The 19,172-nt window shown below is 44.4% G+C and overlaps 1 pseudogene; it reads right to left on the bottom strand.

Moving 5' to 3' along the window:
* Positions 1-274: 274 nt before the first annotated feature.
* LOC109738597 (uncharacterized) lies at positions 275-2,509 on the bottom strand (annotated as a pseudogene).
* Between the last annotated feature and the right edge of the window lie 16,663 nt (positions 2,510-19,172).

Raw genomic sequence — 19,172 nt, 5'->3', positions numbered from 1 at the left:
CACAAGAACATGCAACCATTACACAACTTATATTTCATAAATATTTTACATTATACGTACATCAATCAAATATTCATTTTTCTACTTCATCAAAACATATATCAAACTATTCCCGCAATAACGTGCGGGGTATTATCTAGTTTTCATAATCGATTGTGACTCAAACAATTCTCAGCCCATGGCCACCTTAGAATTGAACACGGGTACGAGGATGATCGCCGGGCGGTGGATTATGACCTGCGGCATTACTGGCACCAAGAATACTGGAGCCGCCTGGCACACCGGATTAGTCAGCTCTGCCGGCCGGAACGCCGCGGCGTGGGGTTGTGTATGTTGGGTAGCTCTGGCTGCTGATGTCGACGTAGTGGTGATCAAAGAAGCCGTGTCATTTATCGAGTCTGCCGTCAACAAAGGCGACGACGCTATCCGCCGTCCGAGAGCAGGGGCGAGCGGCGGCTTGGAGGGCGCCGTGCCAGCCGTCGACGTCTTGCACAACGGATTACTCAGCTCTGCCGGCCGGAATGCCGCAGCGTGGGGTTGTGTATGTTGGGTAGCTCTGGCTGCTGATGTCGACGTAGTGGTGATCAAAGAAGCCGTGTCATTTATCGAGTCTGCCATCAACAAAGGCGACGACGCTATCCGCCGTCCGAGAGCAGGGGCGAGCGGCGGCTTGGAGGGCGCCGTGCCAGCCGTCGACGTCTCGCACAACGGATTCGGCGAAGTCATGATCCGCGGCACGAGAGAGGGAGCGGGAGCGGCCAGGCCCTGGGAGGGCCGCCGGTCGACGTCGGCTGGCTTCGCCGGCGACGTCACGCTACGCCGCATGGGAGCTGGTTTTCCGAGGGCCTGGGAGGTCGGCGACGGGGCGGCGGCGGCAGCAGCGTCGCGGAACAGGTAGACCCGGAACCGACGCGTGTTCTGGTCGTTGAACAGCCGGACCCGCAGATCACGGTAGAGCAGCATGTCCAGCATGTCCCGCAGGTCCTCGTCCGTGTCCACGCCGCGGAGCGAGTCCAGCCCCTCGCCGGAGTAGCAGTACTTGATGGAGAAGTCGGACAAGCCTGCGCGCGCCGCCAGCAGGTCGCGGAAGCCCCTCGTCGAGACGGACGAGACGACGTTGAGGAGCAGGTGCTCGCCGTCGACGTACCTCGGCGGCTGATCCTGGGCGCGCTCGATCCTCCCGCCGTAGCTAACCATCAGCTTCACGCAGCGCTGCTGGTCGACTGCCATGCTCTGTGCGCGGCGTCGCCCTTCTTCTCGCGAACGGGATTCCAATGATCCGCTGGGTGGAGCTAGACTGGAGGGGGGCGCGCGTTGCTGTCTGACTTTATATTGATTGGTTCACCTTTGCCCCTTCGAACGAGAGACGGACCCGGACTCATGACCGAACGAGAGACGGACCCGGATTCAGGACTTGGATCGTGCTCCCACATCGCACTTGGCGGCGCGACACCGATCCCCTTCTTCCTCTGTTCTCCGCCCTCCTCCCCTGTTTCCTTTTGCTTCTTCCACTCTCCGTTCCAGTCTCTGCTCTGATCTACGTACCTCCCTGGCCATCTGCTGCTGTTCATCCTCTTCCGCTGCTGTTCCATCTCTGTCAACCATCTCCATCCCTAATCCAAATCTGCTCAATTCAAATCCATGATCAGCTCAAGCCTTTCATTGATACGGATAAGGAGATCATCCCTTTGTTTCTGCGGGCAGAGACCATGGATTTGTCCTGTTCATGGATGATACGGCCTCTTCTCTTGTCTGTCAATAAGGAGGGTCCGTGGAGACCACCTCATCGGCATCCTTTGTCTCGTGAGTTAGAGGTTGGTGATCCGCCGCCGCTGCTATGGATCCAAGCTCATGGAGTTCGCCCTGATTTCCCCATCGCCCCAACTAATGACCTCGCTACAGCCGGGAGGATGCAGCTCCGCGTTCAGGCTCCTGCTTTTAATCCCCACGATGTTCAAGAACAGGGTGACTCGTGCTCCACTTGCAGCGGTGATAATCTGTATCAGTTGGAAGAGGCTATGATTATAAATTGGGCGCCATGAGGGCCATTGCTTGGAATTGCCGAGGTATGGGCCGGGGCCTCGGCAATGATCGTATGCTCTTCTTGGCCAACTTGATCCGTTCCACTAAAGCGCAGGTAACTTTTGTCTCAGAAATTAAGTCTTCCAAAGTCTGTTATGTTGATCTTGTTAATAGGTTTGATGTTACTAATGCCTTTGTAGTTCCCTCTAGAGGTGCTTCGGGAGGTCTCTGGCTTATGTGGACTGATGATCTGAATATTACTGTTCATAGTGCTACTTTCCACTATATATTAGCTAATGTAGTTCATCCTGCTTCTGGGGTGCAATTTTGTTTGATTTGAACTAGCAAACATGCCCGTGCGTTGCAACGGTAGATTTTTTCCTTTTAACAGACCCCTATCTCATAAGCATTGCTCAAGAATGAAAAATAGAAGACAATAATGAAGGTATGTTCGTCTGTTCACTCTTGGCTGAGGACATAATGATTTTTGACATGATGTCACTTTTAATTGTCATAGATTGTGGACACAGAAACAGTAAAGACATTTTTATTCACTTCTAGAAATATAATAGTTAAATTTTGGCATGAACATGATCAAACAAATTTATGAGAGTGGATTTTGTTGTCAAAAAATTGAAAAGACGCTATCAAACAACTTCCATTTTTTTTGAAATTTTGAGGCATCAAACACCATCAAATGTTTGATGATCTTACAAATTTCATCCAAAAATAACATCTGAGGAGCTCTCACCAAAAATAACAAAATCACTTCTCAAAAAGTGCAGAAAACTTTAAGCAGCGATTTTTTTTTGTGAGAGCTCCTCGGATGTTATTTTTGGCTGAAATTTTGTAAGTACCACAAACGTTTTATAGAGTTTGATGTCACAAATTTCTGATTTTCTGGATGTTGTTTGATAATGTTTTTTCAATTTTTTTTAACCAACTCAGGTGTAGTACATCCGAGAGTAGCCACTACTTTCCAAATTTTTAACCTGATGCAAGGCACATCTCCACTAATGTATATGTGAAACAACACTAAATATCACAAATTAGTTAGCTGCCAAACGATCAAGAGCTAATACTACTGGAGTAAACCATACTGTAAACAATTATTCCCTAATTTTGGTTTTGTCAATTATCATCTCGATGAACTATTCTATTCCACCGACTACACTGGTATAACACTAAAGCCATAACTTAGTTCTTATAGCCTGTAAAATAAGTAAGAACAGTACCTATAATAAAAACTAAGAACAATCACCACATTACAGTGTAACTGCAGATTAGCATTTCTCTTAAAGCACCATTGCACTAGCCCCCAACCGATGGTGCCCCATAGGTAAGAAAGTCAAGCTTCAAACAAACTGAGCCTTCCCACTGAGTGGTGCAATTAAATTTAAGAAAACAGGTACCAAGTTTGATCACAAATTACGCCAACTAACTTTTCATTTGTAGTCTTTGATCTGGTGTACATTATTGATTGTTCCAGTGAAGTGAAGGACAAAGGCAAACTCACACCAGATTTGGTAATCCAGTGCATCTAGGAACATGCAGTGTCCCTTCTGAATAATGATTAGAACAACGAAAAAGGAACACTAAGGATCAATAAATATGTTGATCGCATGGCCTTGGGAGGATTACGGAGGGCGAGATGACAAGAGGGGTGCCTTTTAAAGAACAAATGCCAAGTGTACGTGAGCTAAATATACTTATACTGATGTAGGGGATACAATGAAACTATGCTTCCTAGCAAAGGAAGAAGTGTTAGGATGATCTCCACCGTGTGGGCCCAACGGCCCATCGGGCCCTTAGATCTGCGCTCTGATCGGGGGCACTCAACCCACTATGGTTGATGGCCCCCTGTCACCTGCACATATATAGAGAGGCGGGGGCCAGCGGTTCGCAACACGAGGTTCGTCGCGACGCTATACCCCACCTACATCCTCTACGGATCTAGGGTTAGTGTAGTGCTGACGGGAAGCACCGCCACCACTACTCTCTATCATCACCATCACCATGGCCATCACCAAGACCTCCTCGAGCCACAAGTGAAGGTAGGACCACCGATTGATCTAGCCTACCCGATTCAATGGATTTAACAAGAAGTACATGATCGACAATGGCAAAAGCAAACCTGCACATAGTAAATAACCTGATACAGTATATATAGACTGTCTACTAAGGGAAACTACAACAAAACGATTCACATAATGTACAAACTTTACTGTACAGACCAGAACATATATACTCAGGTGTAGGTTCTTCAAAGTAACTTCAAATGGTTGCACCTCTACTCAAATCAAATACAAAGTAGTAGCTGCATTTGTTCAGAACAAAGAATGAAGCATTCATAGCTTAGCTGCCCTTTCCTTCAGTAAAATAATAGGTGCTAGCTTGCTTGATGGGTGTGCCCAAAAAATACAGTGAACAACTCTGAACCTGACTTTGGCTAAAAGCACAAAATCATTGGCTTATATGTTCTGCATTATGGACACTGTGAAATGAGTAGCAACTTGAGTAAAGATAACCTGAAAGAATAACATCTCAGAGGCCTCTCACCAAGGGCCTCCAACTCATTCTCTCGTCCGTGCAAAATTTTCCAATTAGAGCAACATCCAAAACTTTGATGGTCTGAACCTGAAGGAAGTGTTACTGATTTGGTCTGAAGCAAGGAGAGCAGTGGGATTAAAAGTTGGGAACACATCTTGACACAACTTGATCCACGCTTTGAAATCAATTTAATTAGCACATACGACGAAAGATAAAATTCAGTGTGACGCCCATAGAAGAATCACATTAAGTTAAGTGTGTCAACTGATTCAGAGTCTCCCATCATGTATGATTTTGGAATAATGCAAGCTGAAGACGTCTTAATGAATTCATGACTTGTTCTCACTTCGGAGCATCTGCTTCGACCAGGGAGATGAGAAAGGATAGTCATGGAAAGAGCCAGAGGAATTTGCCCGTGGCCGTGCTCTTGGGTCAGGCCACAACCCGGCCACTGTCGCCCCCTTGCTCCCTGGCAATCGGGCTGTCACACTCCGAGGCTTCTTTTCCCTGTCCTTTGTACCCTTACCAGTAGAAGCTAGCCCACATCCGCTTGTATCAGCCGGATCAGATGCGTGTACGCCGGCGAACACTTCGGTAGCCTGGCTCCTCGGCTTGCTTTCCTTCGCCATCTCGTCGTCACACGGGGATCTGAATCCGCAACCTTCATCATCTCGTCGTCACAGGGGATCTGAATCCGCTGCTTGTTACTCGCAGCACTGGCCAGATCCAAATCCGACGCGGGGCTAGGGTTTGGGAATTGGAGAAGGGAAACGTTGCCGGGGGATCAAGCAGCGCATCTTCCTCGTTTTTTTGAGAAAAGCAGCGCATCGTCCTCATGTACAGACAGAGGAAGGAGATTGTGGGTTAGAGTTAATAGGATGACCAGACAGAGGAAGGAGATCGTGTGTTAGAGGAAACTAGTAGAATGCCCATGCGTTGCTACGGGCTACAATGCATATAAATGAGTCAGAAAGATGATCAAGTTCATTTTCAAGGTTAAAACCCATTTTTCTCTCATATGTTCAGGCATGTTTTGACATTGAGCATGCGTCCAGCGGGTCCCAAAATTCAACCGTATGGACTGTCCGGGCTTCCTTAAATCCGGCACAAATGTGGGAAAGAAATGTGGTTGTCCTGACTATCTGCGATTTTACCTCCAACACATAGTCCCAACACAAAAATCCCACCCCACGAGGCACACTTCATTTTTCCTGCTCGGTTTCCCGCAGTAGCGGGACATTTATCACTGGAGCCCTCTCCTTTAAAACAGGACAACGCTCACTCACCTTCATCATGACATCTGCGCTATCACACAATACTTTCCCACGGACCGCCAATGAGGAGTCCCCCACCAACTGCCCTGCTCTCCACCTTGAACTCCTCCCCTGTGGTCGTGTCCATCCACCACCGCCATCTGGGAGGAGGCATGTGTCGCCCATGACGCCCCTTGAGCCATGAAGGTAGATCGTATGATGTCTCCTGAGTCATTGCCATGTCGTAACATATAGCTGAACGACGTGCATTACCACGGAAAAATATGATATTCGTTGTTGGGCATGCAACTGATACCGTGTTCGTTATTAACTCTTGAAGCAACCAACCAATGCATTTACCCTTCTTTCGTAACCAAAAAAACCGTATGACTTGTTGGAAAAAATGAACCACTCACTCATACATGCTGCAAAGCCACCTCTAATGAAATACAATTTGCCATATTTTCTAAAATAGAAAAACTATTTCGCTCAGATAGCAGTAACTAAAGGACTCTAAACCGGCCCAGCAACCTTTCAAACGGGGGCCATGTCAAATTAGTCGAGCAGAGCAGAAGCACAACCAATAGCTATTTTGAGCACCGACGTAACTCCTTGAGTCGGGGCAAACAGTTGCTCAGCCCTGGCACCCATCAGTGCAAACATACAGACAAGACTGCTTGCATCCGTCCCTCCTATGCGCAAAGCTCTAAAGCCTAGTCCATGGCGACTCTCTGTGGCCCGTCAGTGGTCCGTATGGAGCCTGTGGCAAAATCAAAGAACCCACAGGAACAACAAATCCACAAGTTTTGATTTTATTCCTATAAACAAAAGCAGAAAATTTGTCGCACTGCGGCCTACATTCATGCAATAGTCACAACAAATTATAACTATAGGCACCACCATGGCGAGGACTAATTGTGGCCATGGCCACGGCTACCCCCACTGCGAGCAGCCATGGGATGTCCATGGGCACCTTCAACGCCTCGGCCACCAGCATGGCCATGCCCACAGACATGGCCCTAGGCATCCCCATTGCCACGGCAAGCACCATGTAAGAACACGTCCATGGCGTGCTAATATTCGTCCTCCGACTCCGCTAACTACTGAGAAAGCTCCTCCACGGTCAACTCCATCTGTGCCTACCATGTTTGTCAGTCCTACACCTACAACCAATTAACAAAATTTTATTAATCCATCATGCATTGGTGTAAAAATCTAAGTAACTACGAGCAAAATAACCCAAAATCCAAATGAAGCAGTATTCATCATTAGAAGGGAGGTTTTTTTCTTCAGAAAACCTTTCAGGAGATGACCTATAAGGGTCAAGGTCAGTTACAAAAATAAGAGGGTAACTTTCTGAAGGATGGAAACTCACACATGCAATGTAAAAAATAATTAAACATAAGAACCCCCTTTGATCTTGCCACTTTCTTGAAAGGAATAAAATTCTAAGATATCTAAGTAGTAGATGTTTTATTCAGAAGACAATAAGTGAAATATATGAACATTTATTTAAGCCCATTTGTTTTCCAATTTGTATTGGTCTAGAACAGGAAGGCATGAAGAAAATGGTACTTATCAATGCCCAGCGGTATAAAGGCTCATGTTTTAGATTTGCATATTAACACAATGACAGACCAAGATATACATATATTGAATGAAAGAACAACAATGGATCCTGATGAATATCTATTTAAGATTTAGCCAATTCATCTTAACTGGAAAAAAAATACCACATACAGAGCCGAAGGATTGCCTAAAAGTTGAAAAATAATTAGGTTATGACTTTCACCAAAGGCATATCAGGAAGAGAAGCATGAATCGTAAATATCTTGAGATGAATCATTTCATCCATGAATAAACTTTAATATATTGTTGTTGCTTGTATCTCGTACTTAAGATAGAAAAACGGGAAAGTATAATATGGTCTCCTAGGTAAAAAAATATGTGCAAACATTTCTCTACCGCTAATTACAATACCCTAGAAAATTAGAACCAGTAAGTAATCTAGATTCTGCAGTGCATCCTTTCATTAAAAAAAGATCCAACAAACACATGCTGGTAATCTCTTCTTGTGAAGTTTTGTGCAGGTATGAAACCAACACAATCAGTACATCAAACGAACCACGACTGAAGTTATGAGATTAAACCGGTGAGGCGAGACTACCAACTCCCCTTTAATAATATCACATAGTAGGTACCTTCGAATTGTCAGCCAATTTACTGTTTTGGCTCTGAGAGGATGTGTCATCTTTGTTAAGGAGAACAAAAGCGCCCAACCATTGAAATTCAAATAACATTCAGCCATGTATCAGTATAGCTATGATCAGTGCCAAGCTTAACATTCAGTTATGTGTCAGTATAGCTATGTTTCCATAGCAATGCATCAGTGCCCAGCATAACATTCTGCTATGTTGGGTATAGCTAAGATTTTTTGTTCTGCTTGATGAGTGGATTACTGCCACTTCCGATTTTAAGCATACAGATTCAGTTTCGCATGTACGTGAACTTGGTCTAGGATTATCAACCGAATGTCCTGAAAGTGCGTTATATCTACTAAAGTGAATAGGCAATTTTTACAAATTCGTCACTGAGGAATTTTAGGAAGAGGAAATTACTAAGTCACGAAAAAATAGCAGCGGAATAAGTACTCAGATGCATGCATAACAGAACAAAAGCACAGTCATCATGATGAATTGAAAACAAACAATGAGTACAGGAAGAGTAAACACAAGATAAGCAGGTTGAAGACAAACTGACTGAAGAAATTGAACTAAGAAAATTGAGAAAGTCTTCAGTCAAAGTCTTCAAACAATATCGATCAGGTACAACAACACAGTAATGAGGAAATGAAAGGGTTGAGGAAATAGAACCAGTTAGCTCGGTGAAGACGGTGATTTGGTAGACCAGTTCCAACTGCCGTGACAGTCGTACGTCTGGTTGGAGTGGCTAGGTATTTAAACTTGAGGACACACAGTCCTCACCCTATTCTCCTTGAGCTAAGGTCGCACAGACCTCGCCCAATCACTCGTGGTAAGTCTTCAGGTGACTTCCAAACCTCCACAGACTCGGTCACTCGGTGATCCACAATTTCCTCTTGGATGCTCTAGACCATGACGCCTAACCGTCTGGAGGATGCACAGTCCTCAAAGGTAACAAGCGTCGGTTCCACACAGGAACAATCTCTTTAGTGATGCTCAAGCACTTTGTGTTTGTAGGTGTTTGGGTGTGGGTTTTCCTCACTTGATGATTTTCGCTCAAAGTCCTGGGAGGATGGGATGCTCTCAATGACAGGTGTCAGTTTCTCTCGGAGCAGCCAACAGGCTAGTGGTTGTAGGGGGGCGGCTATTTATAGCCTAGGGAGCAGCCCGACATGATAAGACATAAATGCTCTTCAATGATATGACCGTTAGGTGGATAAGATATTTTTAGGACAGCTGGCGCATAGCACAACAACGGTCGAAAATTTGAGGTTGAAATTCCTCAGGGCTATCATGTTCCTCATGTAAGTGCATCTAGTGCCCCTTAGTGACTTTGGTGTATTGAAGACTTATAGGTTAAGGGACTAATGAGTTTATGAGTGTACACATGTCTATAAGTCTATGAGGAGTTTGATATTTACAGAGAAATTCGACCCCTAAAAATGAAGTTCTTCACCTGAAGACTTTGTAATTCTGAAGACTTTCTGAAGATTTTGATAGTGAAGAAATTGGTGTGACCTTGAAGACTTGGTATTCATTCGAGGAACATGACGCGTGAAGACTTTTGTTTTCGTAGTTTCATTTTCTCTTTCTTGAGTCATAGGAAACACCATACTGTTAAAGGGGGTCGAGGAAATACTAAGGAAAAAAAATTTCCATGTGATGCTCAACTCAAAATCCTACACCTACCAATCCCTTCTAGTGAAGCCATTGGAAATCTCATACAGTTCAGTCAATTTCTTCAGTGACAGAGACGAAGTTCTTCTGGTCTCTGAGGATTTTGTTCTGACTGAGGAGTTAGGAATTCGCCAGTGCGGATTGCCTACACAGTGAGGAACATGATAGCCTTGAGGAATTTGATACTCAAAATTCCGACCGCTGTTGTGCTATGCGCCAGCTGTCCCAAAATATCTACCCACCTAACGGTCATATCATTGAAGGGCATTTATATCTTATCATGTCGGGCTGCTCCCTAGGCTATAAATAGCCTCCCCCTACAACCACTAGTTGGTTGGCTGCTCCAAGAGAAACTGACACTTGTCATTTGAGAGCATCCATCCTCCGAGGACTTTGAGCGAAAATCATCAAGTGAGGAAAACCCAAACCCAAACATCTACAAACCCAAAGTGATCGAGCATCATTGAAGAGATTGATCCTGCGTGGATCCGACGCTTGTTACCTTTGAAGACTGTGCTTCTTCCAGACGGTTAGGCATCATGGTCTAGAGCATCCAAGAGGAAATTGTGGATCGCCGAGTGAACGAGTTTGTGAAGGTTTGGTAGTCACCTGAAGACTTACCACGAGTGATTGGGCGAGGTCTGTGTGACCTTAGATCAAGGAGAATACGGTGAGGACTGTGTGTCCGGGACAGTGTGTCCTCAGGTTTAAATACCTAGCCGCTCCAACCAGACGTACAACTGAGACAACAGTTGGAACTGGTCTACCAAATCATTGTCTTCACCAAGCTTACTGGTTCTATTTCCTCAACTCTTTCATTTCCTCATACCTGTGTTGTGTGCTTGTTCGTATCTGTTTAAAGACTTTGAGTGAAGAGTTTCTCAATTTCCTTAGCACAATTTCTTTAGTCTGTTTATCTTTATCCTGTGTTTACGCTTTCTGTACTCTGTGCTTGTCTTCATTTCATCATGATGACCATGCTTGTGTTCCATTATGTTTACATCTGAGTACTTATTCCGCTGCAAGTAGTTCTTCGCTTAGGAATTTCCTCACCCTGAAATTCCTCAGTGAAGAATTCATAAAAAGCGCCTATTCACCCCCCTCTAGTCGATATAACACACTTTCAATTGGTATCAGAGCAAGGTACTCCCTTGTTTTGTGTGATTTTAGTTTAACCACCTGGAGTTTTAGTTATGTCGACCGCAGGTATGATCAAGGTCTCTGCTGGGTGGTCTACCTTCGATGGGACGGACTACCCCTACTGGAAGAATAAGATGTGAATGCATCTTCAGGCAATTGATAACGATCTCTGGTATGTTGTGGAAAATGGTGTTCCCTCTGTCACACCTTCTGTGAATGCTGCTGATGTGAAGAGATTCGAACAACTCGATTCTCAAGCGAAGAACATCATATGTGGCCACCTGAGCAAAGGGCAGTATGGAAGAGTGAGCGCTTTAGAAACTGCTAAGCTTATCTGGGATAGGTTGTCCAAAGTGAATGAAGGAGTCTCAACTCAACGTGACTCTCGAGTTGACGTTCTTCGCAATCTCTTCAATCGCTTCAAAAGACTCGACAATGAAAATGTTCAACAAACCTTCGATCGCCTCACTGACATCTCAAATGAGCTTCAAGCACTTGGTGCCACTGACATCACTGACCATGAAGTGGTGAAGAAATTGCTGAGATCGCTTGATTCCTCATTTGATACTCTGGCACTGACGATACAAGAACGTGGAGATTACAAGTCACTTGATCCCGCTGATATCCTCGAGAGGCTAAACACTCATGAGTTCCAGCTTGCTGAGAAGAGAGATCTCTATGGTTCGAGCTATGGCAGATCACATGCCCTGAAGGCCAAGGCTGTCTCTGAATCTGAAGGTGAAGATTCTGGTAGTAGCCTTGGTGATCCTGAAGAACTGAGCTAGGAGCTAGCACTGCTTGTGAAGAAATTCCAGAAGTTCTCTAGACATGGTCGTTTTGGAAAATCCTCAGGAAGCAATGATTCCTCATCCAGTGACTATAAGAAGAGGCTATGCCACAAATGCAAGAAACCAGATCACTACATTCAAGATTGTCCTCAGTGGGAAAAAGAATCAAAGAAGAAGAAATACAAGGATTACAGTTCTGATGATGCGAAGAAGAAGAAATCTTCAAAGTCTTCATCATCAAAATCCTCAAAGTCTTCATCGCACAAGAAGAGCAGCTCCAAGAAGGCTCGGGCATTCATTGGCAAAGAAATGGACTCTGAGGCTGAATCTGAGGAACATGAGGAAGAGGAGGCATCTGAGGAGTCCGAGTCCGGTGTGGCGAGCCTAGCTCTCGCTACTGCATTCATCAGCAAATCCATCTTCAACTCTGAAGAAAATGGCTTCACCAACAAGGCTGATGAAGGCAATGATAACTACGCTCCCACCTATTGCTTCATGGCAAAGGGTGCCAAGGTACTCAAATATACCTCCTCTGAATCAAGTGAGGATGAATCTGATGAAAACCTAAAGCCCAGATATTCTAAACTTGCTAAGATTGCTGCGAAACAACAAAAGGCTTTTGAAAAGGTTCAAAACATGCTAGACAAAAGTGATGATATGTTGGGTGAAGAAATGGATCACACTAAAACCTTGACTGAAAATCTTCAGAGACTTCAGTCTAGGTTTGACAACCTTCAAGGTCATCATAAGACTCTCTTATCTGATCATGAGAAGCTTTCTTATGAATTTCTTCAAAGAAAGCAAGATCTTGAAAAGCTAAGAGTGAGTTATGAAGATCATCAGAAGGAGCGCGATTCATTACTTGCTCAACAAATCAGCGCTACTCAAGAAGAATTCATTCCTCCATGTTTTAAGTGCATTGAACGAGAATCTGCTAATTCTTCACCTGAATGTTCAAATGATTCCAATGTTACAAATTCTTCACATGTCTCTGCTATCACTAATTCCTCATCTGAGGACATTGCTAGTATCACTAATGATGCAAGGCTGAAGGAATTGTACATGACAGACATGTACAAAATCCTCAAAGGGCATCAGACTCTTTATGATGTGCTTAAAAAGCAGATCCTCAACAGGAACCCTAGGAAAGAGGGTATTGCCTTTGAGAGGAAAATCAATGCTGATGGAACATATTGGAAGCCTGAGCAGTACCCCAAAATCTCATGGGTTGCTGCAAAGGGACCTCCAGTAGATCCATCTAGTTTATCTAGCTTTACATGTGAATCTCCTCATTCTTCTGATGAGTCATTTGACTCCAACTATAAACTGTTCAAAAATCAGAATGGTGAAGTATTTGCTAGATATGTTGGCACTAACTGCAGGAACGGTTCCCCTGTGAAGAAAATCTGGGTTCCCAAAAGGTGCCTTGAAAGTCTTCAGGTGAATGTCATCATGCCACCACCTGTGAAGAATAGGAACCCCAGATCAAATTCTTCATATGGACCAAGTTCTTCATATGGATCCAAGTCCTCATACGGACCAAATTCCTCACGTGGATCAAATTCCTCAAAAGGATCAAAGTCCTCATATGAACATCATCGTGCTAACACCTCTGTTTCGCAGGGAAGAGCTAAGGGCTATGAATATGTGCATTATTCTTCAAACCATTATGTTCATAAGTCCTCGAAGAATTTCTCTGCTTATTCATATGCTTGCCCTAACTCCTCTTATGTGAAACGAAGTGGACTGGCTTCTATGCCACCTTTCTCATATGGAGCTCGCAGAGTGATGAACTCTGTGCCACCCCTTCAGATGTGGGTGGTGAAGAAAAAGAACTACTCTCTTATGCAGGGTCAGGTCTCCAGACGTGCTTAAACGTCTGAAGAATTTGCTGGAGACCTGAAAATGCCTGAAAGGACGCAGGCTAATCATGAAGAAATGAATCCTCATTTCTCACGTCCTCATACTGCTTTATCTGTTCTATTGCTTGATGAAATTGATCTGATGAAATTGATGTCATATTCTTCACTGATGAAATTGATGTTATATTCTTCACTGATGAAGTATATGAGTTCGTAAGCTGCACTAATTCATCTGCAGGATGATCAACCCAAAGCCAATGAGTGGGTCCTCGATAGTGGATGTACAAATCACATGACTGGTGACAAGAATCTATTGATGGATGTTCCCTTATCTCCATTGCATCTGAAGCATATCATCTTCGCTGGCAAAGGCAAAAGTCAGGTATTGGGTCTAGGTAAGGTTGCGATCTCAAAGGATCGACACATGGACAAAGTCATGCTTGTCGAGTCCTTAGGATACAACCTCACGTTTGTCTCAATGCTTTGTGATCTTGATATGGTTGTTGTCTTTGGCAAGTATCGTTGTGTTGTGATCATGGAAGCTGACAATTCCAAAGTCTTCGAAGGCTTTAGGAGAGGAGACTTGTATATTGTTGATTTCTCTACAGGACCTCAACCAGCCGTATGTCTACTTGCAAAAGCTTCAGAAGGCTGGCTATGGCATCGACGACTTGGTCATGCAGGCATGAGGAATCTGCACACGCTCGCGAAGAAGAAGCATGTCATTGCCATTGAGAATGTCAAATTCCTCAAGGATCACCTATGCGGAGCCTGTGAAGCTGGAAAGATGACCAAGGCCAAACATCCAGCGAAGACTATCATGCTTCACATGGATCTCTTTGGTCCTAATCATTATTCAGCAGTTACAAATGATGCATCTCTATATGGCTCTGTTATTGTTGATGATTACTCTCATTAAAATGGGTGCATATTGTCACTTACAAACATGAGGTGCAGGAAGTCTTCAAACGATTTTCCTCGAGGGCTTCAACCAACTTTGGTGTGAAGATCAAGCACATCAGAAGTGACAATGGAACTGAGTTCAAGAATTCTGGTCTTGATGAACTTGGTATTGCTCATGAGTTATGTGCTCCTTATACTCCTCGACTGAATGGCGTCATGGAGCGCAAGAATAGGACTCTTGTTGAGATGGCTCGCACTATGCTTGATGAGTACAAGACGCCTCGTCGTTTCTGGATTGAGGCAATTGATACTGCGTGCCACATCATCAACAGGGTATATCTTCACAAATTCTTCAAGAAGACTGCTTATGAACTCCTCACTGACAAGAAACCCAATGTGAGTTATTTCAAAGTCTTCGGTGCTAAATGTTGGATTAGAGATCCCCATCACAACTCTAAATTTGCACCGAAAGCACATGAGGGTTTTATGCTTGGTTACAGAAAGGACTCGCACACCTACAGAGTCTTCAACAACGTCCACCACAAAGTTGTTGAAACTGTAGATGTGCGGTTCGATGAAACTAATGGCTCGCAAAGAGAGCACCTTCTGTGTTAGATGAACAGTCACCTAAGGAAACTATCAAGTTCAAGGCTACTGAGGATGTCATTCCTACCGAAGAATCTGTTGAAGAAATCATTCCAGAACGTGAAGAACATCATGCTGATGCACCTGAAGAAAATGGTGCTGAAGAAAATGTTGATCAAATTCCTCAATGACAGCCCGCTCATCCTCGCGTTGCAAATGAAGTTCAGATTGAGAAAATCATCAGCGACATCAACATTCCAGGTCCTCTCACACGCTCAAGAGCAACATTCCAGGTCCTCTCACACGCTCAAGAGCTTCACATTTGTCTAACTTTTGTGGGCACTTTGCTTTCGTCTCTATCACAGAGCCCACTAAGGTAGATGAAGCATTTCTGGAGCTTGAGTGGATTCAAGCTATGCAAGAAGAACTACATCAGTTGTAGCTCAACAACGTCTGGGAACTGGTTAATCGTCCAGATCCTCGCAAGCACAATATCATTGGCACAAAGTGGATCTACCGCACCAAGCAAGATGAAAATGGCCTTGTGGTGAGGAATAAGGCACGGCTTGTAGCTCAAGGCTACACACATGTTGAAGGAATTGATTTCGATGAAACTTTTGCACCTGTTGCTAGACTTGAGGCTATACGCATATTACTTGCTTATGCTAACCATCATGATATCACTTTATATCAAATGGATGTGAAAAGTGCATTCCTCAATGGTAAGCTTGAGGAAGAAGTATATGTTGCTCAACCCCCAGGTTTTGAAGATTCAAAGCATCCTGACAAAGTCTTCAGACTCAATAAGGCCCTCTATGGCCTCAAGCAGGCCCCTTGGGCGTGGTATGATACTTTGAAGGAATTCCTCATGAATGATGAATTTGCCTATATGATGAGTGAAGAATATCAAATGTCTATGATTGGAGAATTGAAATTCTTCTTAGGTCTTCAAATTCATCAACAGCGCAATGGCATATTCATATCTCAGGAGAAATACGTCAAGGATGTACTGAGGAAATTCGGCATGCAAGATTGCAAAGGGGTCAAAATTCCTATGCCCACAAATGGCCACCTATGCACTGATGAAAATGGTACTGACTTCGATCAAAAGGTATACCGCTCCATGATTGGCTCTTTATTGTATTTATGTGCATCTAGGCCAGATATTATGCTTAGTGTTTGCATGTGTGCCCGATTTCAAGCTACATCGAAGGAATCACACCATAAAGTTGTGAAACATATTCTTTGATATCTAGCTCACACACACCAACACTTGGATCATGGTACCCCAAGGGCTCGGCTTTTGATCTCATGGGATATTCATACTCTGACTATGCTGGTGATCGTGTGGACCGCAAGTCAACATCAGGCACATGCCATTTCCTCGGACGATCTTTGGTCCGTTGGTCCTCGAAGAAACAGAACTGCGTATCACTGTCTACTGCTGAAGCTGAGTACATTGCTACTGGTTCTTGCTGTGCTCAATTGCTGTGGATGAAGCAAACTCACAAGGACTACGGCGTCAACATGAAGAATGTGCCTCTCTACTGTGACAATGAGAGTGCAATCAAGATTGCTCACAACCCAGTTCAGCACTTGAAGACAAAGCACATTCAAATTTGTCATCATTTTCTTCGTGATCATGTGTGGAAGGGCGACATCTCTATTGAGCATGTACGGACTGAAGAACAGCTAGCCGATATCTTCACAAAGCCCTTGGATGAGAAGAGATTTAGCAAGTTGCGGTGTGAGCTAAATATCCTAGAATCTTCGAATGTTCTTTGAAAAGGACACTCATCCTAACACTTATGCAAAATTGATGACTTAGATGTGCAACACATGAAGAAACGTTTTTCTTCAATCAATGAAGACTAACACTCTAAGTGTGAAGGAATTAACGAAGAATTTGATTCTCAGAACCCTACGACAATTGTACGCGGTGTCTGAAATCATCATTCTTATACGGTGGGTTACACGACCACCAAAAGTTGAAATCTTCAATTTGAGTTTTTCCTCAGTTTTTGAAATTCCTCAGTTGTTCATTTTCTTCAACTTTGCATTGTCTTCACTGTTTATGTCGTTTTTCTTCATTGGCGACATCATTCACTTATTGCTATTTCTTCAAGTTGCCTTTTCTACTAAGTGAATGTGATCGGACCCTTCCCCCTCTATGCTAAACTCAACCTAGTCTATTCACAAATTATTGATGTGCGTTCTATTTGAAACTCGTTCAAAATCTTCACTGTGTCCTTATCAGCTGAAGAATTTGCGAACAGAACTTTAAAACTTATCTTATCTCAATTTTTGGTTGTTGCTGCCTAAACCGTTCCACATTCCCCGATAATACTTATCTATTCACCCATGATCTCACACGATCGCCACCTCTCAGTACGTGGGTGACACATGTCAAGCGAATGAGAAGGGTCAGGGGCACGTTCGTCCGATTTCTACGGGTGAACAGTTTTCACCTCGACTATATATACCCCTCCCCTTCCTCACTTCGTTTTTACTCCACTCGTTCTCTCCCCCGCTCGAGCTTATCAAACCCTAGCGCCGCCGCTACTTCCATCGTTTCCGGTGAGGAAGAGCTTCACTGCCTCGACCTCGTCGCCGTCGTACTCGCGCCGGCTGCGGATTTCTTCACTCCGCCGCCACCGTAGCTGTCTTCCTCTGCCAAGTTAGGGCGTGGAAGATCTGAACTGACGAGCTTCTCATCTACACTTCCCAGTTCGTCGTGTTCTTCATCAAGGGTAATTAAAAGTTTCTTTGATTCAAATGTTTTCTACAAAATCTTCAAAGGTGTTTTATTCTTCAAATCTTCACACACTAAACACCTCACATGTCATCTGTTCTTGATCTGTTTCTCTAAGCAACATTTTTCTTCAAGATTCCTCAATTGTGTGGATTTTCGATCTGTACAACTCTGGAACCTAAGACAAAGAACGCTTAGTGAAATTCTTCAAGACTCATCTGGTCAAATTCCTCAAACTTGTTCTTTTTGAAAAACTTCTGAGAACGCATAGGACCTCTCCAAATTCCTCGCAACTATACTCTGTTCACAGGTACTCATGTCCGCTGCTGAATCACTAGGTTCTGATCAACTTAACTCATTTGCAGCGTTCCTCGAAGAAAAGTTGCATACCTCTTCAGAAAATTCTGTTGTTCATATTCCTCAGTTGTAGAAAATGGCTGACGGTAAAAAGCCACAGAAGGGAGGAAAGAGGCCTGAGGTCAATACTGCTTTCGAGATCCCTGATGACATATACAGGGATTATTGCAATCCTGATGAGGCCAAATTTGGCAAGGAGGACAAAAATCAGCGCAAGGTGCGTATTCAAAGAATAGAGAGGAGATGGGCACGGGAATGGAGGGAGTACAGGTATGTTACTCCCAAGTATATGAAGAAATTAGCTCTAAATCCTCCATGCCCAAGACCTCCATTAGCACCTGGCCAAGAAGCAGATCCCACCAGCCTCAAGCGTGGTGAGGACTATCCTGATGAATGGGCCAAACGCCAGGCCAAACTAGCCAAAATGGCTAAGGAAGCAGTGAGGAAATTTAATGAAGACTCTGCTGCTGCTACCACTGCTGAGGCCTCTGCAAGCAAGCCAAAGAAGGCCATGGAAAGGAAGCCAGCTCATAAGCCAAGTGCTTCACTCCCAATGCCCTCACGGCCAAGTTCCTCAGCAATGCCCTCACGGCCAGACTCTTCAAAGCCCTCACGGCCAACTCCTCAAGCTGCCTCAGCTCCTCCAAAGTCCTCAGCTCCTCCGACAAAATCCTCAGCACCTGTGCATCTCGCCACGTGCCAAAGGACTACATGCATCTCTATTGCCTCAGGAGCTTCTGTTAGTTCTTCAGCTGCACCAAATTCATCAAATGGCCCCTCTTTGCTGAAGAAAAAGGCCACTGCTGGACGAGGCTCTCGCCCAAGTCCTCACAAGAAGCAAGTCGCCTTCCAAATGCCGTCTGATGAAGACGAAGCTGATGATGAAGAACTTGCCGAAATCATCAGAGACAGGCAGCTCAAGGCCGCTAGAGCCAAAGGCACAAATGTGCCCCTGCTTTTGGATCCAAAATTGATCCTTGATTACATTGATCTCTGGCACAAGGACCCCAACACTCCTATGCCTGATTTCAAATTGACCCCTGGCCAAAGTCATATGCTGACTGCCATCATACAAAAAGAAA

This window comes from Aegilops tauschii, chromosome 3, assembly GCF_002575655.3.
Source record: "Aegilops tauschii subsp. strangulata cultivar AL8/78 chromosome 3, Aet v6.0, whole genome shotgun sequence".
NCBI classification, from domain to species: domain Eukaryota; kingdom Viridiplantae; phylum Streptophyta; class Magnoliopsida; order Poales; family Poaceae; genus Aegilops; species Aegilops tauschii.
Note: the sequence above shows the minus strand (reverse complement) of the source record. Positions and strands in the feature narration are given on the sequence as shown.